At 38.1% G+C, this 24,805-nt stretch overlaps 1 protein-coding gene across 5 annotated transcripts in view; it reads left to right on the top strand.

Moving 5' to 3' along the window:
• ADAM10 (ADAM metallopeptidase domain 10) overlaps positions 1–24,805 on the top strand; it is a 143,612-nt gene that overhangs the window by 7,618 nt on the left and 111,189 nt on the right. For 2 of the 5 annotated variants that reach the window (XM_086321202.1, XM_086321200.1), the window contains exon 2: positions 6,567–6,651. The exons of the other annotated variants lie outside the window; for them this stretch is intronic. The gene's annotated coding sequence lies outside the window, so the exon portion shown is untranslated. The remainder of the gene's footprint in view (positions 1–6,566; positions 6,652–24,805) is intronic. 5 annotated transcript variants of the gene reach the window in all.

Below are 24,805 nucleotides of genomic sequence, written 5' to 3'. Positions count from 1 at the left end.
GAACATCATTACCACACATTAGGAAATAGAATTTAAGAAATCCTTAATTTCCTCTTGAACACGATTCTGTCACTTAATCATTGAATCTTTTAAAATGTCTGTTGTGAATTTACATCATAGTATTTATGTGGTATTGTAGCTTTGAAAAATTAATGTGTAGTTAAAATGTACCTGCAAAGCAGACACCAAAATATCTGTAAGTCTAGAGATAGTTTTGGTTGTTGCAACTTGAGGGATGCTTACTAGTAACTAGTGGGTAGAGGCCAGAGATACTGTGAAACATCTTAACAATTCATAGGATGCCGGCACCCCCCTCCCCCCGCCCCGCCCCTGTCCTACACGGAATTATCTGGCCAAAATGTCAGAAGGGCTGAGGTTGAGAAACCCTGCTCTGTCTAGCACAAGTTTTCCACTATTGTCATCATCCTTTTTTGTTGTTATTTCTGATAGCTTGCTATCTTAATTGATTACAAGTCACTTCAGTTCAGTTCAGTCCCTCAGTTGTGTCCGACTCTTTGCGACTCCATGAATAGCAGCACGCCAGGCCTCCCTGTCCATCACCAACTCCCGGAGTTCACTCAGACTCACGTCCATCGAGTCACTGATGCCATCCAGCCATCACATCCTCTGTTGTCCCCTTCTCCTGCCCCCAATCCCTCCCAGCATCAGAGTCTTTTCCAATAAGTCAACTCTCCGCATGAGGTGGCCAAAGTACTGGAGTTTCAGCTTTAGCATCATTCCTTCCAAAGAAATCCCAGGGCTGATCTCCTTCAGAATGGACTGGTTGGATCTCCTTGCAGTCCAAGGGACTCTCAAGAGTCTTCTCCAACACCACAGTTCAAAAGAATCAATTCTTCAGTGCTCAGTTTGCTTCACAGTCCAACTCTCACATCCATACATGACCACAGGAAAAACCATAGCCTTGACTAGACAAACCTTTGTTGGCAAAGTAATGTCTCTGCTTTTGAATATGCTATCTAGGTTGGTCATAACTTTCCTTCCAAGGAGTAAGCGTCTTTTAATTTTATGGCTGCAGTCACCATCTGCAGTGATTTTGGAGCCCAAAAGAATAAAGTCTGACACTGTTTCCCCATCTATTTCCCATGAAGTGATGGGACCAGATGCCATGATCTTCGTTTTCTGAATGTTGAGCTTTAAGCCAACTTTTTCACTCTCCACTTTCACTTTCATCAAGAGGCTTAATGAGTTCCTCTTCACTTTCTGCCATAAGGGTGGTGTCATCTGCATATCTGAGGTTATTGATCTTTCTCCTGGCAATCTTGATTCCAGCTTGTGTTTCTTCCAGTCCAGTGTTTCTCATGATGTACTCTGCATATAAGTTAAATAAGCAGGGTGACAATATACAGCCTTGACGAACTCCTTTTCCTATTTGGAACCAGTCTGTTGTTCCATGTCCAGTTCTACCTGTTGCTTCCTGACCTACATACACATTTCTCAAGAGGCAGGTCAGGTGGTCTGGTATTTCCATCTCTTTTAGAATTTTCCACAGTTTATTGTGATCCACACAGTCAAAGGCTTTGGCATAGTCAGTAAAGCAGAAGTAGATGTTTTTCTGGAACTCTCTTGCTTTTTCCATGATCCAGCGGATGTTGGCAATCACTTAAGCATCCCATATTCTTATCCTATTGAAGCCTTCCTCTTGGAGTGCTCTATGCACTGCAGTTAGAAAAAAATTTTTCCCAGTATTGCCCATTCTTCCTTCAGCTTTGAGTTTATATTTGATTGTTAATTTATAAGAGTGATTAAATGACTGATACCCCATAAAGATTATCTAAAAACCAAACCAATTTCTTGTTAACCTAGAAAAGCCATGGATTAGCTGGGTTTAGTTTCTGTGGCGAAAGATACTTTGACCAGCAGTTTACTCTGCAAATCTCTCTTCAGAATTAGTTCTACTCAGCTTTAACTTTTCACAATTTATTTTCTTCAGAATTTTAACTCATAGTAAGTCCTCAAAAACCTTTATGTCTTTTTCATAACTCCATCCTTCCCTACCATTATTGTCATTGGTAACATCTTTGGCTGAATTGTTTTATTTACACATCAGATTTCCTGGAAGGAGGCAGAGGCAGATGGTTTGGGGTATAATATGGGGGAAGAGCGAGGTAATGAGAGTAGGTTTAGGATAACGTGTGAAGTGTGGGGTAGATGTGTATCAACTTGGGGTGGTAGCTGAAGCCATTTTGTGTGTGTGTGGTGGGCTGAAAGTCATTTGTGTGTGTGTGTGTGTGTGTGTGTGTGTGTGTGTGGTGGGCCAAAAGTCATAGTCTCTTGTCTGTACTTATGTTTGCATTTACTTAATATGGTATAAAGGTGTTTCAAATCACCATAGAAATCTAAATTATGTACACGTTTCCATTTTTGAAATTTTAAGTTGTATTTCATAAGTGGTTGAAATTTAATACATTTGTTAGGTTTTAGCTATTGATATTTTATATTTTGTGGTTGATTTACTTTAAAATTTATAGTTTATGATTTCACTTTGAGCCATCTAGCTTTACTATTTTTAATTCTTAGAGACTAGCCTATCTGAAAAAGTGGGTATATTGTAATATGCTTACAATTCAGACATACTCTCCTGTCTTGAGCTTTCACTTGTAACTCTTAGGTGTGGATATTTGTAGAAAATGATTTGAGTGGTTTCTAATGAAGATTAAACAGGTACTGTGGCTTAAGTTTGAAGTCACATTGTAGAAGTAATTTTTCTAAGACTGTAGTAAAGAAACGTAAGTATATTTCTGAAATACAGGACCTTATAGTTCTTGAAGTCTACCTTTGTCATACAAGAGAACAGCTTGTTAATGGTATTTAGTGCTTCAAGATGAGAGTGACTATATCAAGTGTTAAGAAGCATTGGTCAACATAGTGTGATGCCTAAGACACAGCTGATGACTCAAGTTCCTTAGGAAGGAAGTACACTTGATAGTTGGGGAAAAGTGCTCTTGGTGCCTAATTTTAAAATTACACAAATGAAAAGTCTGTAGAAAACAACTTGATTACAAGTAATTTTTCTGATGAACGGAAGTGTGCCAGCCTTAGCTTATTCTTACACATCCTCTCATTTATTGTAATTGAGTTTTTCTGTAAATAAATAAAGGGAGATGTGTAATGTCAAAAGATTTTTGCCGATTTTCTTCCTCCATTCTTAGCATGTCAACTTTGTTTGATAAAGGTAGGAAAAAAATTAAAGTCTGTTTCCTTATATAATATTGCTATCCCACACAAAGATGATACCCACCATCAGTAAGATATACTCTGATTATTTTTTCCTTCTGACATTATTGAAATTTTCATTCTGTTTTTTTTTCCCCTCTGTTCTCATATTTAATTTGATTAGAACAGAAGATTGTAGGTTTTGGACTCAGGAGTTGGGAAGGAAGCTTTTGTTTGCAACCATTCCTGCCTACCTGTGGAATAAGGAAAATAATCATAGTGGTTAGCATTTATGGCATACTTATTTTATTCCAGGTATGATTTTAGGGAATTTTTTGTATTAACTCAGTCTTCACAACATTGACATAAGATTCTGTTGTTCTTATTTCATAAAAGAGGGAACAGGATCAGGGAGGGTAATTTATTCAAGGTCACAAAGCCCTATAGCTACTAATTGTGGAAGCCAGGACTTGAATATAGTCAGTCTGGCTCCAGAATTCATACTCTTAAAAACTTTACTGCCTCTAAAAAACACATGCTTTAAAAAGTATAATGAGGTTGTCAGATTTTGCCTTTGTACGAAGATTGGATTATTTTACCATCGGCGTGTAACTTAGGCTCTTTATGTTTAGTATTTGAGTCATTTGACTTTTGGTCAGTCAAGTTCTTTAAAAGTTTTTTTTTTTTTTTGCCATTAGAAAATATTTACAATTAAGATGAGAGAAGCACCTCAGAGAACATTTTATGCACAGTACCATTTCAGTTTGTCACAGATAAATTTATATATGTATTCCTGTTTTAAGAGGTTGAGGACAGATATTAAATCTCTGGATGATGAGATATAGGTTATATCTTTTTTTATTTTTAACTTTTTTGGACATGTACACCCTACTATATTTCTTTTTATTTATTTAGTTTTGGTTGCTCTGGGTCCTTGTTGCTGTATGTGGGCTTTCTCTAGTTACGGGAGCAGGGGACTACTCTCTGGTTGGGTTGGCACTGGCTTATTGCGGCGGCTTCTCTGTTGCAGAGCACATGCTCAAGGTGCCTGGGCTTCAGGAGTTGCAGCATGCAGGCTCAGGAGTTGCGCCTTGCTGGCTCTTGGGTACCCGGGCGTCCCTAGTTGTGGGACAGGGGCTCATTAACCTTGGCTCGTGGGCCCTAGAATGCAGACTTGGTAGTTGTGATGCATGGACTAGTTGCTCTGAGGCATGTGAAATCTCCCTGGACCAGTGATTGAACCTGTGTGCCCTGCATTGGCAGGCAGACTCTTACCTACTGCACCACCAGGGAAGTCCCCATCTTTTACAGAAGTATCTATTACAAAACTTTTCTGATACAGAGAAAAACGTTTTTTAAAGTCGAATTACCTTTAGTAAATACCAGAATCCTGGTGACTTTGAGAACACTTATAGGAAATAAAATACTGTTTTCTGTAAAAAGGAAGTGAGGTCCTTGAGCTTTCCACTGTGGTGAGGAGACCAAGTTACATTTTTTCTACTTTGATCCTGCTGGTCATTTTTTCTGCCATTCGTGTATGTAGGTAGTTTTTTGGTGTTGCTTTTTACTTTTTACCCAGTTTTTCTTAAAACTTAGTTATATGTTTTGTTTGTCTTATAGGTCCAGTCCCATTATTCTTCCACCAGTTTTACACAGAGGCATTTGCTTGATATACTGCTAATTTCCCCCTAACTTTTAGTCTTAAAAACATGTATGTTTTCTGAAGGATTGGAAGTATTTATAGGCCAGCTAACATTAAGATTACTAATGATTATCTTTTGCCACATTGCTGTACCACTCTTAATATATACATTCTTTTTTTTTTTGTTGTTCTGAACCCCTAAAATAAGTTGGTGCCCTTAAATACTTCAGTATGCATCTAATAAGGTTGAGGACATTACCTTTAAATAACTGAGAAAATTGTTTTCTATTTTTTAAGTGTTCAAATTTTCCGTGGAGGTTGTAGGTACTAGGTACCAAGGAAATGTAGTATATGCTTTGTGAAGGCCAGATTTCTGGCAACCACAGCTAAGGACTAGAAAGTAAAACAGTGTTAGTCTGCTTTTCTATTTAGTTAAAAAAAAAAAAAAAAAAGGTTAACAGTAGAGATAGAAGACAGAATAACTGCACTTCAGGATGGGGCTATTATGTAGAAACAATGGTACAATAACATAATAGCCTAGAGGTTATCACATTGTTATGACCTCTTAGGCTGAAGATGTTAATAAGGAGGAACCTGGCTCAAGAACATGTTAGAGGCAGAAAAGAAAAATCAGTACTGATTCAAAAGGAAAGGTATTTGGCACCTAGGTAAACTTCAGTTGTTTAGGAATTTTCCTCAGTGGAACCTTTCATTTTCATTTGATGTTAGATTACAAACATCTTACTGTACTCTAGGTTTGATGTCTGGTAACAGATTTGTTTCTCCATTGTTAAGGACTTTACATGATGAGAGCATCTTCAGTGAGTATTCCATTTATCTGAAGGGAGAACAGGAGTTAAAGATTGCCATCTGTTGAGTCCTTCCTTTTACCTTTACTCATTCACGTTGCCCCGCTTGGGTAATATTTCAGAGTGATAAAAGAACGTCTAGTTCCGTATTCATGGACAACTGAACATTAGTATTTTTTTTCATTGTTCATCGTTGTTTTGTTTTTTTTTTTTTTACTCCTAGACTTTGTAGGCTATGATTTCTTTTGTACAGATCTATTTCATGTGAATAAAGGATTTAAATTAGAGGAAGAATAATAGTCTTTTATGGGCCACAAATCACATATTAATTTAAATGGCAGTAGACCTTTGGAAGAAGTAGTTTCTGTGTTGGTACTTACTGGTTGTGGTTAAATAACCCCTGCAGGAGGGAAATGGCAACCCGGTCCAGTATTGTCTGAAAAACCCCATGGACAGAGAAGCTTGGTGGGCTACAATCCATGGGGTCACAGAGAGTCAGACATGACTGAGCAACTAAGCACAGCAGCACACAGCATGATGGTGACCCCATATTTGTGTCTCTAGCCCAGGACTCTCCCTTGAATTCTGGACTCCATTATCCCAGCTATGTCTCCAGTTAGATGTCTGGTGGGCATCTGGAGTTAAACATGTCTGTCTGATTCCTCTTACCCAGTCTTTTTTCCTGTAGAATTTCCCATCTCAGTAGATGGGAGCGCTGTTCTTCAGTTGCTCAAGCCAAAAACTGAGTTATCCTTGATGCATTGTTTTCTGTTATACCCTGCTTGCAAGTCCTGTCAGTTCCTCCTTTAAAGAATATGCAGATTTTGACAACTTCTCATTAGCTCCACTGCTGCTGCCCTGATTGATACAAGTAAACATCCATTTCACTTTAATTACTGTAAAACCTGCTAACTCTTCTTCCTGTTCTCTTGTTCTCTCAGCATAGCAGTCATTGTGATCCTGTTCAGAAGCTGCTTTGGCCAAAATCATCCATTGGTACTTTGTATACTTTAAAATGGTTAAATGGTGAGTTTTATGTTATGTGAATTGTACCTCAACAAAAAAATAGCAAGATAAATAAAAAATAAAAAACTCCATTCAGTGGCTTACTATTTTAAGTAAAAGCCAGTGTCCTTTTAGTGGCTCTTAAGGCCCCACATCGTGTACATGTATGCTTATCCTGCCCGCACCCCACCTCCCCAGGTGCTTCCCCATTGTTTATTTTTGCTCCTACCACACAGAGCTCTTAAAAAAAATGCCAAGCTTGCTCCTGTCTCAGGGATTTTGTATTTGCCAGTCCTTTTACATGGACCAGTTTTCCCCCTAGATTGCTATAGTGTCAACCCTGTTTCTTTTTTATTTTTTTAAAAACTTATTTATTTTTAATTGAAGGATAATTACTTTACAACATTGTATTGGTTTCTGCCATATGTCAGCACAAATCAGCTGGAGGTATACATATGTCCCCTTTTTATTTTTTAAGTGAAAAAAAGTTACATGGTGGTGAAATACACATAAAATTTACCAGCTTAACCATTTTTAACTGTTCAGTAGTGTTAAGTACATTCACATTGTTATGCTTTGCTCTCTTTCTGTTGTGTTTGCTTAGATATTATGAAGTCTTTTGATTATCTCATATTAAAAAAAAACCCTTACTTGGCATTCTCTATCCACTCACCCTGTGGTAACAGTCTTAGAGCCATCTGATGTTACTTACTTGTTCACAGGGAACTCTCTTGATATCCCGTGACAAACCATAATGGAAAATAACATGAAAAGATATATATATAACTGAGCCATTTTGCTGTACAGAACAAATTAACACAACATTGTAAATCAAATATACTTCAATAAAATGAGAAAAATTTATAAACCAAAAAAATTAAATTATTACTTGTTATACTGTCTGCTGTCCTTCTCTAGAATAAAGATTCATAAGGTCGATAACTTTGTTTTGTTCACTTCTGTTTTCCCAGCATCTAAAAACAATGCCCTTAGAGTATATAGTGCAGATAGTAAGTGCCCTATACATGTGTTGAGTGAATAAATGAATGTTTACTGAACTAAATAATTTCATTTTTTTAATGAACTACATGAGAATTCCAAGTTTTCTAAGAGTATGTCTGGAAAAAAAAAAAACCAAACCTTCCAAAGCTTATAATTAATCTTTTTATTTTAATTGACTTTTAAATGGAATGAAAATACCATTTTTGTTATTGTATTGGTTTTGCTCATTATTTTTATATCCCCAGTTAATTAAAGAAATTAGTAGGTTGAATGGGTTATATTTTCCTTCTAAAAACCAAATTGCTTTTTCTCAACTACTTTGTGTTTCTGTTAATATTTAAAAATATTTATTAAAACACTTGGCACTTGTCATTCACTGCAAAAATTATCCTAAAAGGGGAAATGTAGAATCTCTTCATGGTTATCTGATTTTACTCAATAAAACTTGTAAACTTTGTTATGTTACTAAGATGAAACTTTAAAAAAACCCTTTTCATTTTAGGGTAAGTTTAGGAGTCACAGAATATTAGAGCAAGACGGAAGTTTTGTAGTCTTGGGTTGCTTACTTAACCTCTTTGTGCCTCATTTTAAGATTAATTATACTTACCCTACAAAGTTGTTATTAAGGTGAAATGAGGTAATACATGCTCATTAATTTAGCCATTATTTACTGAATTCTTACCTATTACGTACTGTACATTATTCTAAATCTTGTTATATATATTAGATAATTGAATCCATATAACAACACTATTAGCTACAGGTATTATTACTATTTCATCTATTTTACAGGCAAGGGAAATGAGGCACAGAGTTAGGTAACTTGTCCAAGATCACTCAACTAATAAGTGGCATAGTTGGGATTTTAACTCATGGTATTTAGTTATAAATAAAGATAATGTTTGCTGAACTGTTGAAATATGAAGTAAGATGTTGACCGTGTACGTCTGTGGTTATTGATAAACTTAGTTGCAAAAAGGAATACTGTGTGAAAGTTTGTAAAGTCATGCAAAATAGAGGTGAAAGCTGCATGGATAGTTGCAGAGACAAATATCTGAAATGTACTCATAGCGTCAATAGAAGATTTGAAAAAAAAAACTCTTTGTGACTCCATGGAATTGAACAGGCCAGAATACTGGAGTGGGTAGCCTTTCCCTTCTCCAGGGGATCTTCCCAACCTAGGGATCAAACCCAGGTCTCCCACACTTCAGGTGGATTTTTTACCAGCTGAGCCACAAGGGAAGCCCAAGAATACTGGAGTGGGAAGCCTATCCCTTCTCCAGGGGATCTTCCCGGCAGGAATCGAACCGGGTCTTTTACATTGCAGGCGGATTCTTTACCAACTGAGCTATCGGGAGCCCATGAATAATTTTTGCTAAACTGTGCTAAACTTTTGAAACATGGAGTAAGATATGTTGACCACATACTTCTATGGTTATTGATAAACTTAGTTGCAAAAAGGAATGCTGTGTGACAGTTTATAAAGTCATGCAAAATACTGATGAAAGCTGCATGGATGATTGCAGAAACAAATACATGAAATGCACCCATAGCGTTGATAGAAGATTTGAAAAAACACTTAACTAATGAATAGATTTATAATAATTTTATTTTTTAACCGATAGCACTTTGCAAATACTCAACCTGTTAGAAATTCTGATACTTCTTGGTTGAGTATCATAGGGTCACATTTTCTGTTGGTTGATTTATGGCGCTCTCAGCAGCAAAATACCGGCTGCTTTTTTGATAAATACAAGTGAAAGTGGAAATTTCTGTGAAACATTGAGTGTATCCATTAATTCTTACAGCAAACATTTACTGAGCGCCTATTTTCTTCCTTACTCTGATCTAGATAATGAGGGTACATCATTGAACAGATCAGAGTTCTTGTTCTCATGGAACTTCTGGTGGTAGAGGGATATGTCAGTACAAAATAATATCAGGAAAGATAGAACAGGATATTAGAATGAGTATGATTGGGACTTATGCTTTTAGATAGGGTAATCAGAGAAAGCTTCTGAAGAAATTGTGTGGATACCTGAATGAAGTGTGGTAGCCAAGATACTGGCTGTGGGGGAAGATATTCCAGGCAGAGGGACGATCAGGAGACGAATGTGACTATAGCTCACAGAGAAAGGGGAGAGTGGTAGAAGATAAGTCTGATACGGAAGTGGAGTAGGGGAATACTGCTCCTTATGAGATCATAGTCAACCTTGTGAGCCATGGTTAGGACTTTTTAAATTTTTAAATTATAAATTGAGATGAAGGCCATGGAGGGGGAACCAAGGGTGAGGTGTGGAAGATTTTGAGCAGAAGTGTGATATGATGCAACTTTACTTGAACATTGTTACTCTGACTGCTGTGTGAAAGATAGACTGTAGTGGGTCAGGAGTGGAAGCTAAGGGGCCAGGTATTTGTTATGATTTCTGTCTAGAACCTTTTGAACCTCGCCACATTTTCAGCCTTACGAGTTCCACCTCCCTAATTTAGATTCCCCAGCCTTTCATTTGCAACTAGGACACAGACATGTAAACTAGTCTTCTGAACTAGGCTCTTCTGGTCAGAAGCATCACTGGAGACCTGGATTCTGAACTGAGCAGACAGATATGCCTGCAAAGTTTTGCCAGTAATGTGCATCTCTCAGACGATATGACAGATTTTTCCTTAGTTGTTTTAAGGTTGTGTTTCTGGTACAGACCTGGCATTGGAGTGGCAGGGCAGTATTGGTGTTTTTCACAAGATACTTTTGGAGTAATTATGGTGTGTACTGCTGCTGTTGGGGATACCTGGGTAGTTCTGAGGAAGATAAAAATGGGGAAGGGTTCCAGTATTACTGTCAAGTAGAATATTGCTTCGGGTAATGGAATACTGTATGAGAAGTATGGGAATTGATTAAGATCACAATAGGAAATGTGTTCTCGGTCAGGTTTCCTGTGTAGTATTTGCAGGGAACACAGAATCTTGGATTCTTATTTGTGTCTGATGTCTCTTGATTCATGATTTCTCTTGGTTCACACTTGGTATTAGAGAAGCAATGATTTTTTTTTCTTTTAAATTAATTAATTTTAATTGGAGGCTAATTACAATATTGTGGTTTTTGCCATACATCAACATGAATCAGCCACAGGTTTACATGTATCCCCCCATCTTGAACCCTTCTCCCACCTCCCTCCCCACCTCATCCCTCTGGGTTGTCCCAGAGCCCGGCTTTGAGTGCCCTGCTTCGTGCATCAGACGTGCACTGGTCATTTATTTTACATATGGTAATATACATGTTTCAATGCTCTTCTCTCAAATCATCCTGCCCTTTCCTTCTCTCACAGAGCTCAAAAGTTTGTTCTTTACATCTTGTGTCTCTTTCGCTGTCTTGCATATAGGGTCATCATTGCTGCTGCTAAGTCGCTCATTTCAGAATCCAGGTCTCCAGTGATGCTTCTGACCAGAAGAGCCTAGTTCAGAAGACTAGTTTACATGTCTGTGTCCTAGTTGCAAATGAAAGGCTGGGAATCAGACCCCATAGACGGCAGCCCACTAGGCTCCTCTGTCCCTGGGAGGGTCATCATTATGTCTTTCTAAATTCCATATGTATGTGTTAATATACTGTATGGTGTTTCTCTTTCTGACTTACTTAACTCTGTATAATAGGCTCCAGTTTCATCCACCTCATTGGAACTGAACTCAAATGTGTTCTTTTTTATAGCTGAGTAATATTCCATTGTGTATATGTAGCATAGCTTCCTTATCCATTCATCTGCCAATGGACATCTAGGTTGCTTCCATGTCCTAGCTATTGTGAACAGTGCTATGATGAACAGTGGGGTACATGTGTCTCTTTCAATTCTGGTTTCCTTGGTGTGTATGCCCAGCAGTGGGATTATTGGGTCTCTCAGCTGAAAGAACCTGGCTGCAATGTGGGAGACCTTGGTTTGATCCCTGGGTTGGGAAGTTCCCCTGGAGAAGGAAAAGACTACCCACTCCAGTATTCTTGACTGGAGAATTCCATGGACTGTATAGTCCATGGGGTCACAAAGAATCAGACATAACTGAGTGACTTTCACTTCCACTTTTCACTTTTTTATGGCAGTTCTATTTCCAGTTTTTTAACTGTTCTCCATAGTGTTCTCCACACTGTTCTCCATAGTGGCTGTATTAGTTTGCATCCCCATGAACAGTGTAAGAGGGTTCCCTTTTCTCCACACGCTCTCCAGTATTTATTGTTTGTAGACTTTTTGATAGCAGCCATTCTGACTGGGTGTGAGATGGTACCTCATTGTGATTTTGATTTGCATTTCTCTGATAATGAGTGATGTTGAGCATCTTTTCATGTGTTTATTAACCATCTGTATGTCTTCTTTGGAGAAATGTCTGTCTGGTTCTTTGGCCCACTTTTTGATTGGGTCATTTATTTTTCTGGTATTGATCTGCATGAGCTGCTTGTGTATTTTGGAGATTAATTCTTGTCAGTTGTTTCATTTGCGCTTATTTCCTCCCATTATGAAGGCTGCCTTTTCACCTTGCTTATAGTTTCCTTTGTTGTGCAAAAGCTTTTAAGTTTAATTAGGTCCCATTTGTTTATTTTTATTTCCGTTACTCTGGGAGGTGGGTCACAGAGGATCTTGCTGTGATTTATGTCAGAGAGTGTTCTGCCTGTGTTTTCCTCTAAGAGTTTTATAGTTTCTGGTCTTGAATTTAGTTCTTTAGCCCATTTTGAGTTTAGTTTTGTGTGTGGTATTAGAAAGTGTTCTAGTTTCATTCTTTTACAGGTGGTTGACCAGTTTTCCCAGGATCACTTGTTAAAGAGATTGTCTTTTTTCCATTATATATTTTTGCCTCCTTTTGTCAAAAATAAGATGTCCATAGGTGTGTGGATTTATCTCTGCTCTTTCTGTTTTGTTCCATTGACCTATATTTCTGTCTTTTGCCAGTACCATACTGTCTTGATGACTGTAGCTTTGTAGTATAGTCTGAAGTCAGGCAGGTTGATTCCTCCAGTTCCATTCTTCTTTCTCAAGATTGAAGCAGTGATTTTTAAATATATATTTATTTATTTGGCTGCGTTGAGTCTTAGTTGCAGCCAGCAGGATCTTTTATCTTCATTGCAGGATCTCTGGTTACAGCATGTGGCATCTGGTTCCCTGACCAGGGATTGAACCCGGGCTCCCTGCATTGGGAGCACTGAGTGTTAGCCACTGGACCACCAGGGAAGTCCTTAGAAGCAATGATTTTTAGTATTAGGGCATTTATATTTATAGGTTCCTGGAACCTGGGAGAGTCTAGCATGTAACAAGGATAAGGAATAGAGTAGCTGATGAGGAATTGTAGTAGACAAGTAGGCAGCTTGGAACTAGGGAATCAGGAAAATCTGTAACAAAGGGAAGATGAGATACGATGATGAGTAGGTCAGAAGCCCGGGTCTGTTCAGATACAGTTGAGGAGATGGGTGATTATTTAAGTGCATCAGTAAGATTTAGTGATAGAGTTGCATTCTGTTCCTACTTCTTGAATTTTTTGACTGGTTGTTAAAGTATAAGAACAAATCTCAGTTGAGTAGGTTGAGACTCTGCATGTGGAAACAGGCAATTTTGTGGTGTCTGACTGAGCTAAGTAGTGCAAGGGTAGGAGATTGGCATGGGCTCCTGTGGAGTAAATTGTGCCAATTTCAGTCACTAGCTGTGGAAATCAAGGGTATACATACATATATATATATATATATTTTTTTGTCTATAAAAAGCACATTCTTTTCTGATATTTCATTACTCATTTTTGTGCATCTTAGAGGTAGGTATCAGTTTAGGTTTTTAAAGTTCCCTGCCATGTACTGTTATTTTGGTAATTTTTTTTCTTTTCAGTTTTTTGTAGTCCCATCAGAAATGTGAATGGTAACTTACCTTGTTTATGATGAGAGTAATACAATTATTGTAGAATGTTATGAAGTCATTGAAACCAAACTGACATTAGATTTGTTACATAGCTCTCAGACCTCTGTTTTCTTTAAAATGGGCTAGTAGGTCCGTGTGTAGGTTTGTGTTTAATCTCTCAGTCATGTCTGACTCTTTGCAACCCCATGGACTGTAGTCCGCCAGACTCCTTTGTCTGTTGGAATTCTCTAGGCAAGAATACTGGAGTGGGTTGCCATGCCCTTCTCCAGGGGATCTCTCCAATCCCAGGATCGAACCTAGGCCTTCCGCATTGCAGGCAGATTCTTTACTGTCTGAGCCACCAGGGAAATCCCGTGGGTCTGTTGGGTGTATTAAATGAAAAGCTGTAGAGCAACTACTAGACTTGGCAAGATAGCAAGTGCTTGATAGCAAGATAGGAAGTTTTAGTTATCATTACATCTAATTTATAAACATTGTTTAATCAACTTAAGCTTATCTAGTCAGGATATATGTGAGTGTGTATATATATATATATATTTGTACGTAGTAAACTATCAGTGTCCATTTAAAAAATTGAATACTTTCTACAAATAAAATAGGTATATATATGCCCCTTGCTTCCAACTAAAGCATGGTTCCCCCGCACTGCCCGCACCTCTGCCCATCCGTACTGCACACGCCCCATGCTCACTTAGGAACCAGGCTGTTGCCCCCTTCTGTGCTTGGCTGCCCCCTCAAGCCAGATGTTCCCTGGGTTCTACAACTTCTGTCCAGCTGACCAGCCTTCATGGAGACACTAGGGAGCGGGAGGAGGAGAGGGAGCCCTTGCAGGTGTCCTGGGAGGGACAGATCTGCCCTCACCCTGTCCCCCCAGTTCACCCCACAGGACCAGCCTCATGCCGCATCCTCCTGTGCTGGCAGTCCTGGTTACCCAGCAGGAGATTCCCGCACCTGGACAAGGGTGGCCTCCTCTCCCCAAGCTGAGCCCCCAACCCTTTGCAGGAGCCATCTCTGTCTGAGGGTTTGTGGGGTGGGTGGGCTCTGGCAGGACCCTCACCATGAGGTGGACCAAGGACACTGCTGCGGGATGGCTGCTGGGAGATGGCCCGAGACTGACCTGGCACAGAGCGGGAGGGTCTACTCAGCAGTGACCACTTCCACTGCTCCAGAGGGTCCCGGCTGTGTGCGGGGCCGTGCACACTCCACCACCTGGGGCTGGGTGTGGCCAGGAAGTGCTGCTCAGAGCCAGGGCACCGGCTGCTCCTCTGGTCCTGCTCTCCCTTCACCTCCAAGCCACCACCTTTCCTCTTCCCTCCAACACGATGGAGACTCCGAAGCATTCTTCTCTCTGCTGTGCCAAAGCTGGTCAGAGAGGGAGAGGAGGGACAGGAGTGAGGGGCAGTACAAGGCCAAGGGGCCAGCTCACCTGACCCGTCACAGGGACAAATCTGATTTATTTATTTTGGTTAAAAAAAGTAACAAGGACAACTTTGCATTGCATTTGGCTTGACCCATAAAAACTGAGTTCTCTTTGGAAAAAAAAAAAAAACGGTTTTTTGGATTTATAAACAAAAGTTTATAGTTTTGGATTTTTTAATTTTTTCATTTAAAACTGAAAATGTGAAGCTTTTTTTTTTTAAAAGCAATGTCTTTTAGCCTAGTTTTCATGTGAATTTTAAAATACTGCATTTCTAAAATAGGAATGGGAAGAAACAATCTTAGCATAGTATTATGAATGTATTATATAATGAAAAGTAAAGGCTAAAGTCAGGAACAAAGTAAAAATGCTCTCACTGTTATTCAGTGTGGTTTCATAGTCTTAGCTAGTGTAGTAAGTTTAATAAAAAAGAATTATAAATAGATGAATAAAAAATTTAAATATGAAAAGCAGAAGCAAAGTACCAACTATAAACATACATATATACCATATATATAAACACATGCCTTTATTCATATTTGCATGTAAATATTAACGAGGGGGGGCCAGTGCTCATGAATCCCCTAGGGAGGCACATGGATCTCAGGGTTAGAAATCCTATTGTAGAGGAGGGGAAAAGATGATTATAACCAATCACAGTAATAAAGCTGAGTGCTTAAGTAACTTTCTGTAGATTTGGTACCTGTTTTGCAGTGCTCTACTTGTTCAGCTCTGCCATTGAAAAGCAGTGATAGAAAATACATAAATGAATGAACATAGAGCTATTTTGAGAAAACAGGTGACCAGTTCAAATTGACCTTTGGGCTTATAGTTTGTCTACCCCTGTATTATATTATTTGGGAGCTTTTTCTAATCAGTACATTACCTGTCACATCAGGTAAAGTATTTCTTGCTTAAATGATAGAACCGGTTGTACCTGGCCCTAATGATATACTGTTAAGGCTTAGGTTAAAGCAAGCACATAGAAAAAGAAGGATATAGCTGCTGGTAGAAGTTAGGGTATTTCTGTATAGAGAAAAGCTGCAGAGCTTCTCAAACTTCCATATGCATACAGATCATTCTGGGGATCAGGTACATCTGGGTAGAACCCGAGTCACTTGGGGATCAGTAGATCTGAGACAAGCCCAAGATTTTGTATTGCTAACAGTTCCCTAGGAGATAACCCAGGCAGCTGATTCCTGAATCACAGTATGAATAGCAAGGTATTATGTGTGACAAAAATGCAAAATACTGTACACAGAAGAAGATTTAGTTCTGTAAGGACAAACATTCACAAACACAAATTTCCAATCTCAGTGGTAACAGTCTGATGAGTAGTAGGCTTCCAGGTTTTCTTTTAGCTTGTTAGCTTAAATGTTTAATTGGACCTTTTGTACTGCCAAGAAATTCTTCAAAATGGTCTAGTAGCTACTTCTCGGCTGATACTTTTCCTTGATATTTGGCTTCCCCCAGTGTTCTTTTCGTACTTGGGATCACCGATTGTCATTTAATCTTTTATTTCCCCCATCTTTTACTACTTATGTCTGTCATATTAACAAAAATATAGTTACTTGTGAATAATGAGTCATTGTAGGATGCTTCATAGCTTCTTGAAGGTCAGTAGAATGTTCACTGTATTTTTTTCTCAAAGGGGAGGATTAATAAGTTGGACTATTTTGAATTGTTTTAGATTCTGGATTTTTTTTTTTTTTTAAAGTTTCTAACCTTGGGAAAAAGTAAAAGAAAGGCCAAATACCCAACATGCCTGTCACTTCGACTCACTGTTTTTCTTTTAAAAAATTGTAATTAGCTTGATTTTATATTTTATGAGGTATAATTTCCATAAATAAAATTCAGCAATTAATTTTGAGAAAGGTATATAGTGGTATATAACCACTGCCATAATAATAATTTAGAACTTTTACATCAACCAATAAGGTTCCCTTGTGTTCTTTGCAGTCAATTCAAAATGTTTCTCATTTCCCTTTTGATTTCTTCTTTGATCCATGGGCTATTTAGAAATGTGTTAAGTTCCCAATATTGGGGACTTTTTCCAAATATTATCTGCTACTGATTTAATTGTACCAGGGTATGTTTTCTAGAAGTTTTACTTTCGTTTTAGGTTTGAAGAGTTCATTAACAAAAGAAACCACTCGTTACACATATAAACAATTTCAGTTTTTTTCTAGAAGATTATTTAACTTAATTTCTACTTTCAGTCATTAAGAGAAAAGAAATGGGCTTCCCTGGTGGCTCAGATGGTAAAGAATCTGGCTGCAATGCAGGAGACCTGGGTTTGATCCCTGGGTCGGGAAGATCCCTTGTAGAAGGGAATGGCTACCCACTCCAGTATTCTTGCCTGGAGAATTCCATGGTCAGAGGCTACAGTCCATGGGGTCACAAAGAGTCAGACATGACTGAGCAAATAACACTTTCACTTTTTCCAAAAGAAAAGGAAAAGAAACAATAGAAGTAATAGTATATACATCACCAAAATGGATCCTCATTCAGACTTGAATAATGCTGGGAAGTCCCTCATTAAAAGCAATGTGAAGTCCCAATTGGGAAGGGGTCCTGGGCTGTATGCTCACCCCATGGGTGAGGCTTCAAATTGCTGTTTCAGTGGCTCCTTATAATCACAAGCCGCAAACTGCTTTCATTAATGGTTTGCGCGCAAAAATCCTTCTCTGGTTTTTACTTTACCCTTTTTACAATGATGTTTACTTCACCTTGTGAGTCATAGGCTTTCTTTAGACCCAAGGGGGTTGGCCAGACCTCCAGGGGCTCAAGAATTCTAAGACCTACTCTTTTTCTTATCTAAAGTGCTACCTGACTTGCTGTGCTTGCAGACTGGGATGGTATCTGGGCAATGTCCAGGCAGGTTAAAAGCAAGTCAGAGGCCTGTTCTCTTGCTTCTGAAGCCTGAACAAGACTTCCTTCATTTTAATTTCACTAACAGAGTCAGAAAACATGATCTATGATCTCAGCCTTTAAAAATTTATGGAAATACACTTCATGGCCTAGAATTGAGGTCTGTTTTGGTAAATACACCATGTGCCTGTGAAAATACATACTCTATGATTGGGTGGACTATTTTATAAAATGTTAATTGAGTCAAATTGCTTGATAGTGTTCAGTCCTTATTTTTGTCTACTTGTTCAGCGAGGAGTGTTGTGATTTCCAGGTATAATTACAAATTTGTCTTTCAGTTCTGTTAGCTTTTTGTTCACATAGGTTTAAGCTATTATGTGAAGCAGATTTAGAACTGAAATGTCTTTTTTTAATCCGTTTCTCTCCTTTTTTGGGTTTGTTTTGAAGTTTACTTTGACAGTGCTATAGCCACTCTAGTTTTCTTGGATTAGGGTTTGGATGGTATAATTTTCCCATTTTTTAGTTAACTCATCTGTACCTTTCTTGAAAAATAAGAAAGTGACTTTCTATCTTTTAATTTTGTTTAAATCGTTAACTTTTAATGTAATTATTGATATGATTGAGTTTAAAACTACCATCTTACTGTTTGTTTTCTGTTCCATTTGTTCATAAGCCCTTTTTTTAGCCCTTCGTTGTCTATGTTTTTTGGGATTAATTTGCTTTAAAAAATGATTTAATCTTAACTCTGTTATTGGCTTATGTAATGTACCTGCTTAGTTATGTATTTTTAGAGGTTGTTCCTAGGGTGTACAGTATACACCTGTAACTTGTCATTGTGTACCTTTGGATAAAATACCACTTCTTTTACAGTGTTCTTTCATTTTTCCTCTCCTCCATTGTGCTGTATTATCATACATTTTAATTCTATGTGTGTCATAACTGCCATAGCACATTGTGTGTTTTTTAAACACAATCATTTAACTTTGAAAGAGGTTAAAGAATGAGAAAAGAAATCTTTTTTATTTTCTCATATAGTTATTGTTCTTGGCACTCTTCTTTGTGTCAACACAGGTTTCCAGCTGGTATATTCCTTCTGCCTGAAAACTTCCTTTGACATATCTTGCAATGCAGGTCTACTGGCAGTAAATTTTCAGCTTTGATGTCTGAAAAAGGGTTCATTTCACCTTTTCCCCCTTCATCTTCATTTATGAGATATGTTTCACTGGGTATGGAATCTTAGGTTGAGAATTTTATTTTGGTAGTATTTCAGACATGCCGGTGAGTCACCTTCTGAGTTATGTAGTCATGCTATCATTTGTACATTCTTTCTTCTATATGTAGGGTGTCTCTTTCTCTAGTTCCTTTTGTCCTAACCCACCAGCTGATTTTAAGGTTTCTTTTGTCTTTAGTTTTTAACTATTAGCCCATGATAACTGTTTCAATTTCTTTGTATGTTAATTCTGTCATCATTATAGTTTCTGTTGCTAATGTCTGACTTCTTCATCCAACAGTATGAGAAAAAGGTGTTTTCCTGAGTCTTACTGGATGCAGTTCATTTTTGATTTTTACTTTTTTTGTGTTTGATTTTGTCTTGCCTTTAAACATGGTCAGATTTTGTTGTTATACAGTTAAACTACTTGGAATCAGTTGAGTTCTTTGGAGGAAGTGCTTTAAACTTTGTTAGGGTGGATCCCAAACAGCCTTTAGTCTATGGCTAATTTTGCCCTGTGAATAAGATGATGTTTTCCTGAGGGCTGTACCCAGTGCTCCGTATATTACAGGTCTTTGTTCTCTGGATGGTGGGAATATGAACACTTCCCAGCCCTAACTATATAAACTTTCAAGATTGTTCTGCTTACTTTTTTTGTGGTTTATTTTTCTGGTCTCGGATAGTTGATTCTCACATGATCAGATACAAATTTGCCAAACATGTTAGGGGAACCCTTCTTTAGATCTCTGAGCTCCCTTTCTGTTAGCTTCCTCTTTGGCACTCTGGCCCACGAATTCTAAATGCCTGGCCTCTCTATCAGCATGTTCTGTTTGGTTCCTGTACTCTGCATATTGACTTTAAACTGCTTCCAGGTAGTTAAGTTGGGCCAATTGTAGATCTTACCTCATTTGTTTATCCTCCCATGTATTTCATCAGGTTTTCTGAATGTTTATGGTGGTAGGTTAGATTTAGTTCTTCTTCATGATAGTCAGAAGTGGAAACTGATAGCAATTTACATCCTTTTTCTGTCTCATTGGGAATCACTTCAGTGAAAATTATGCATGTCATTTTACTCCTAAGTACTTCAAAATACATCTCCCCAAATTCAGATTATTTTCCTACTATATAACCACAGTGTTTTTGTATTGAAGAAAATTAACAAGAATTCCTTAATATCATGTAAGTCTGGTTGATTCTGGTTTGTTCCAGATCGTTTCCAGATGTTTTTGTTTCCTTCTCAATTGGGTTTTTTCTCTTTTGCTTTTTCTGTTTTTATTGTTGTTGTTTTTTTTTTTTCTTTTTTTTTTTTTTCATACGTTTTGCCATGTTTGTGGTTGTGAGGCTCTTCTTTGTTCTTTTGTTTTTCCTATGATATAATGTGGGTAAGTTCTTTTTTCTTTGTCTCTGAGACCAGTGTATTTTTTTTCTTTAAGTCATAGTTTGAGGGGCTCATTATTTTCTGTTTTACCTGCTTTTCTGCAGATCAGGAATCATGATCATATACAATCTGACAATTCCAGGGTTCTGTTCTCTTGAAATTTTTCAGTATCTTAATAATTGAGATAAAACATAATTTCACAGCGTTTAATTGGGAAAGTTAAAAATGCTACCCAGGTACATACAATTCTGATTTGCAGAAAAGTAGGTAAAACAGAAGAGAGAATTTCTTTAAAAAGTGAATTTTGCAGCTAGGGTCAGCATTAGGAGTTCAGTGTGCTGTGCTTTTCCACTTTCTCATTAAGAGTATTCTGTTTATTTCCTTGGCTGCTTGTTTGAAGGATTATACCATTAGGTTATATACCCTGTGTTCTATTAGTTCACTGACTCTCTTGATAATAGGAAAAAAAAACAATAAAGCCTCTGATTTGCAGCATTTCTAACTTCAGTAGTATAAGTACGAGCCACCAACATGTCATTGAACAGAGTTGGGAGGAGAATTGAGCCTATATCAGTCAGCTTTAACACACACTTGATTATATCCTTTTCGTATTTGGTTTTAGTTCTTGAGGATTTTTTCTTAGTGTGGGAGGGCTGCTTTTTATATATATATATATATATATACACACATATATATATATGTATGTTTTCCCCCATGGTTCCCCCATTTTCATTAAGTATTAGAAGGAGAAATAAGATAATACAGTTTCATTCAATACGTTCCTTTGTTAACTATGCCTAAATACCATTATTTATGTGGGATCTTAGTTCTCCAACCAGAGATTGAACCCAGGCCTTGGCAGTGAAAGTGTCAGAGTCCTAACCCCTGGCATGCCAGGGAATTCTCTCATTTAGTACATTGTTTTCAATAACTTAAAGTATTACCATGATCATATCATAAATACTGATAGTTAGGCATAGTTAACAAAGGAACATAGGTCTGATAATGAAGTGGACTTGTTAACTGTATGTACCTGGGTAGCATTTTTAACTTTCCCAATTAAATGCTGTGAAATCGTATTTTATCTCAGTTATAAAGATTCTGAAAATCATTACTTAGGTCCTTTTCAAGCGCAAGTAAACATTATGTTGCTTTATAAAATTCCTGTGTGTGTGGGATAGAGAAAAGATGACTTCCTTTAATGTCTCCCTGAAGTGTTCTATTCATGCAAATAATTGAGCCGTTATGACATGTGCTTCCCTAGAACAGCCACAGTTACTGTTTTAAGTTATTAAAAGTGGCAAAATACTTTTATCTGCACTGTGATCTAAAAAGTCAACTTTTTGGTGCTAAGAAAGGAGTGGGAGAAGTAACTTTACAAAGCTAAGATTGTACTGTGGCTAGTCAGTCCACTTAAAAGAAATATAACTTAGTGATCCTCCTTTGATTTTTTGAAAAATATAATTTATTTTTTGTTGCACTGGGTCTTCGTTGCTGTACATGGGCTTTTCTCTAGTTGTGGTGAGCAGGTACTACTCTTAGTTGTGGTACACAGGCTACTCGTTGGCAGTGGCTTCTCTTGTAATTGTGGCATATGGGCTTAGTTACTCGGGGGCATGTGGAATCATCCTGGCCCAGAGATCGAACCTCTGTCCCCTGCATTGGCAGGCAGATTCTTACTGTACCACCAGGGACGTTCCCCTACTTTGATTTTTAACACGGAAGAAACTACCCTAAAGTTCTCGTAGTAAAACTTCCCCATTGTTGATTTTTTTCTTGATGTTTTCTCTTATGTGGGTTGTTTTTAAAAATCCGTGTATAAATGTAAAGATATTTTTTAGGAATATGGAACATACATTGATACAATGTATGATTCTGTTATTTAGTCCTGATTTTTAAAAGTTCCATACCAGGAGGCTTATTTTCTCTTATACCTTGGCTTCATTATATTTTCTTTGCTAGTTGTAAGGTAGCTTTGAATTCTAGTTTTGGACTACATTTCGGTCACCTCTCTTGAGAACAGTGCATTCTAAAGTATGGTGAAGTGACTCAGTAGTTTAAACTGAGTGGTCTTTTCATGCTACCCTTTCTGCTAAGCAGTTTACTTGCATTTAAGGTATTCACTGTTGCCTTTATTTTACAGATTAAAACAAAACAAAAAAACTCCCTGGGGTTTAAAAAAGTTAAATAGTTACTGGATCATGTAGTCATGGTGAGGAAATGTCAGAATTCAAACCTAGTTCTGTCTTTATTCCTGAATCTGTGGCCTCAATTTGTGTAAATAGGTCTCAAAGACAAGTGTGAAAGGAGGAGGAAATGGAAGGGGAGCAGAGGGAAGAGATGGTGATAACTGTGAATAATTTATTGAGCCTTTATTGTATGGTAGGGACTTTGCTCGGAGAAGGCAATGGCATCCCACTCCAGTACTCTTGCCTGGAAAATCCCATGGATGGAGGAGCCTGGTAGGCTGCAGTCCATGGGGTCGCTAGAGTCGGACATGACTGAGCGACTTCACTGTCACTTTTCACTTTCATACATTGGAGAAGGAAATGGCAACCCACTCCAGTGTTCTTGCCTGGAGAATCCCAGGGACGGGGGAGCCGGTGGGCTGCCATCTCAGGGGTCGCACAGAGTCAGACACGACTGAAGAGACTTAGCAGGGACTTTGCTAATTGCCACATATGGCTTAAATCATTTGATCATTGTAACAGCCTTAAAAGCAAGGTATTCTGCTGCTGCTAAGTCGCTTCAGTCGTGTCTGACTCTGTGCAACCCCATAGATGGCAGCCCACCAGGCTCCCCCGTCCCTGGGACTCTCCAGGCAAGAATACTGGAGTTGGTTGCCATTTCCTTCTCCAATGCAGGAAAGTGAAAAGTGAGAGGGAAGTCGTTTAGTCGTATCCGACTCTTAGCGACCCCATGGACTGCAGCCTACTAGGCTCCTCCGTCCATGGGATTTTCCAAGTAAGAGTACTGGAGTGGGGTGCCATTGCCTTCTCCACAAGGTATTCTACTTCTCTCTATTTTAAGGATGGGAAAATGAAGCTGAGTTTTCCATTTGATCAGGAAAACAAGCTAATAAATGAAAGTAATGGGATTCAAACCCAGGTAATTTTTTTATCCTAACAAAGTATTATGTACCATAAAATTTATAATCTTAAGCATTTCTAGTGTACGGTTCAGTAGTATTAAGTATAGTTACCTTGTTATGCCGTCTCCAGAACTTAAACCCAGATGATTTAAGAGCTTGTATCTTTAGCCATGAAGTGACTAGCAGCTGATTGTGTAAGCAGAAAATTTAGTGATGAAACATTTAGGCTTTATGCAATCCATTAGGTGAGAAACAATCGTTTTTAAGACACTGATCTCCAGGTGGTGAATGACATGATCCCCAAGAGAGGGGAAACAAATGAAGCGAGACCTTTGATTGTTTCAGCTTTCTGCATGGAATGAATTTCCATCTATAAGAGGGAACCTAGGTGGAGACCAGCAAACTTAGAGTTGTGGAGATGGAATTGGACCAAAGCAGCTTGTTTGCAGACAGAATATCACAATGAAGGGTGCTGCATAGGGAGAGAATCCTTGAGATCTGCAGAGGGTTCCTCTGGAGTGTTTGGTAGAGTATATTTGATCAGTGTATATATGTGGGGAAACTGCCTGAGGCCAGGGAAAGAAACCGTGCCCCATGCTCACATAGTGCCGGAAATAGTGCTTGTTCGTACCCGCCAAACTGGAAAAATGCATGATCTGTGGAGCATTGGATAGAGTACTCAAATATGTCTTGCCCCAGTAGTAGGGGAAATTAGCCCTACATTGAACACTGCTGCAGACTCATGTAACGAATCATAAAGGGAAGACCCAAAAGGATCAAACTGTTTCCAAATACCTTTTAATTTGTCCTATTAACAAAGCCTAAGAATATTTATAAGAATACAAAAAGTGTTCCAGCCACTGCAAGGGGAAATTCACAGCATCTACCATCCATTCAGTGCAAGATTATGAGACATGCAATGAAGCAGGGAAACACATTCTCTAACGAAAAGAATAAGCAATCAATTGGAACCAACCCATAACTGTCGTGGGCATTAAAATTAGCAGACAAGAACATTAAGAGACTTGTTATAACTGTATTTCATATGTTAAAAAAGTTAAGTAGAGACATAAAAGATATAAAACAGATGCAAATCTAACTTGTACAGATGAAAACTAACAATGTTTTAGATGGAAAGCATACCGGATGGCATTAACAACAGATTAGACATAGAGAATATTACTGAACTGAAAGACAGCACTAGAAGCTGTTCAAAATGAAACAGAAGAATTTTTGATAAATATGAGAATACCCATCAATGGGCTCTGGGAAGAATTTGGTGACCTTAATATACTAATAATTGGATTCCTTGGGCATGTGGGGGTGG

Source organism: Bos grunniens, chromosome 10, assembly GCF_055505025.1.
Source record: "Bos grunniens cultivar Pamir isolate PY7600 chromosome 10, Bosgru_T2T1.0, whole genome shotgun sequence".
Classification (NCBI taxonomy): domain Eukaryota; kingdom Metazoa; phylum Chordata; class Mammalia; order Artiodactyla; family Bovidae; genus Bos; species Bos grunniens.
This window is presented reverse-complemented; position numbering and strand designations above follow the sequence as displayed.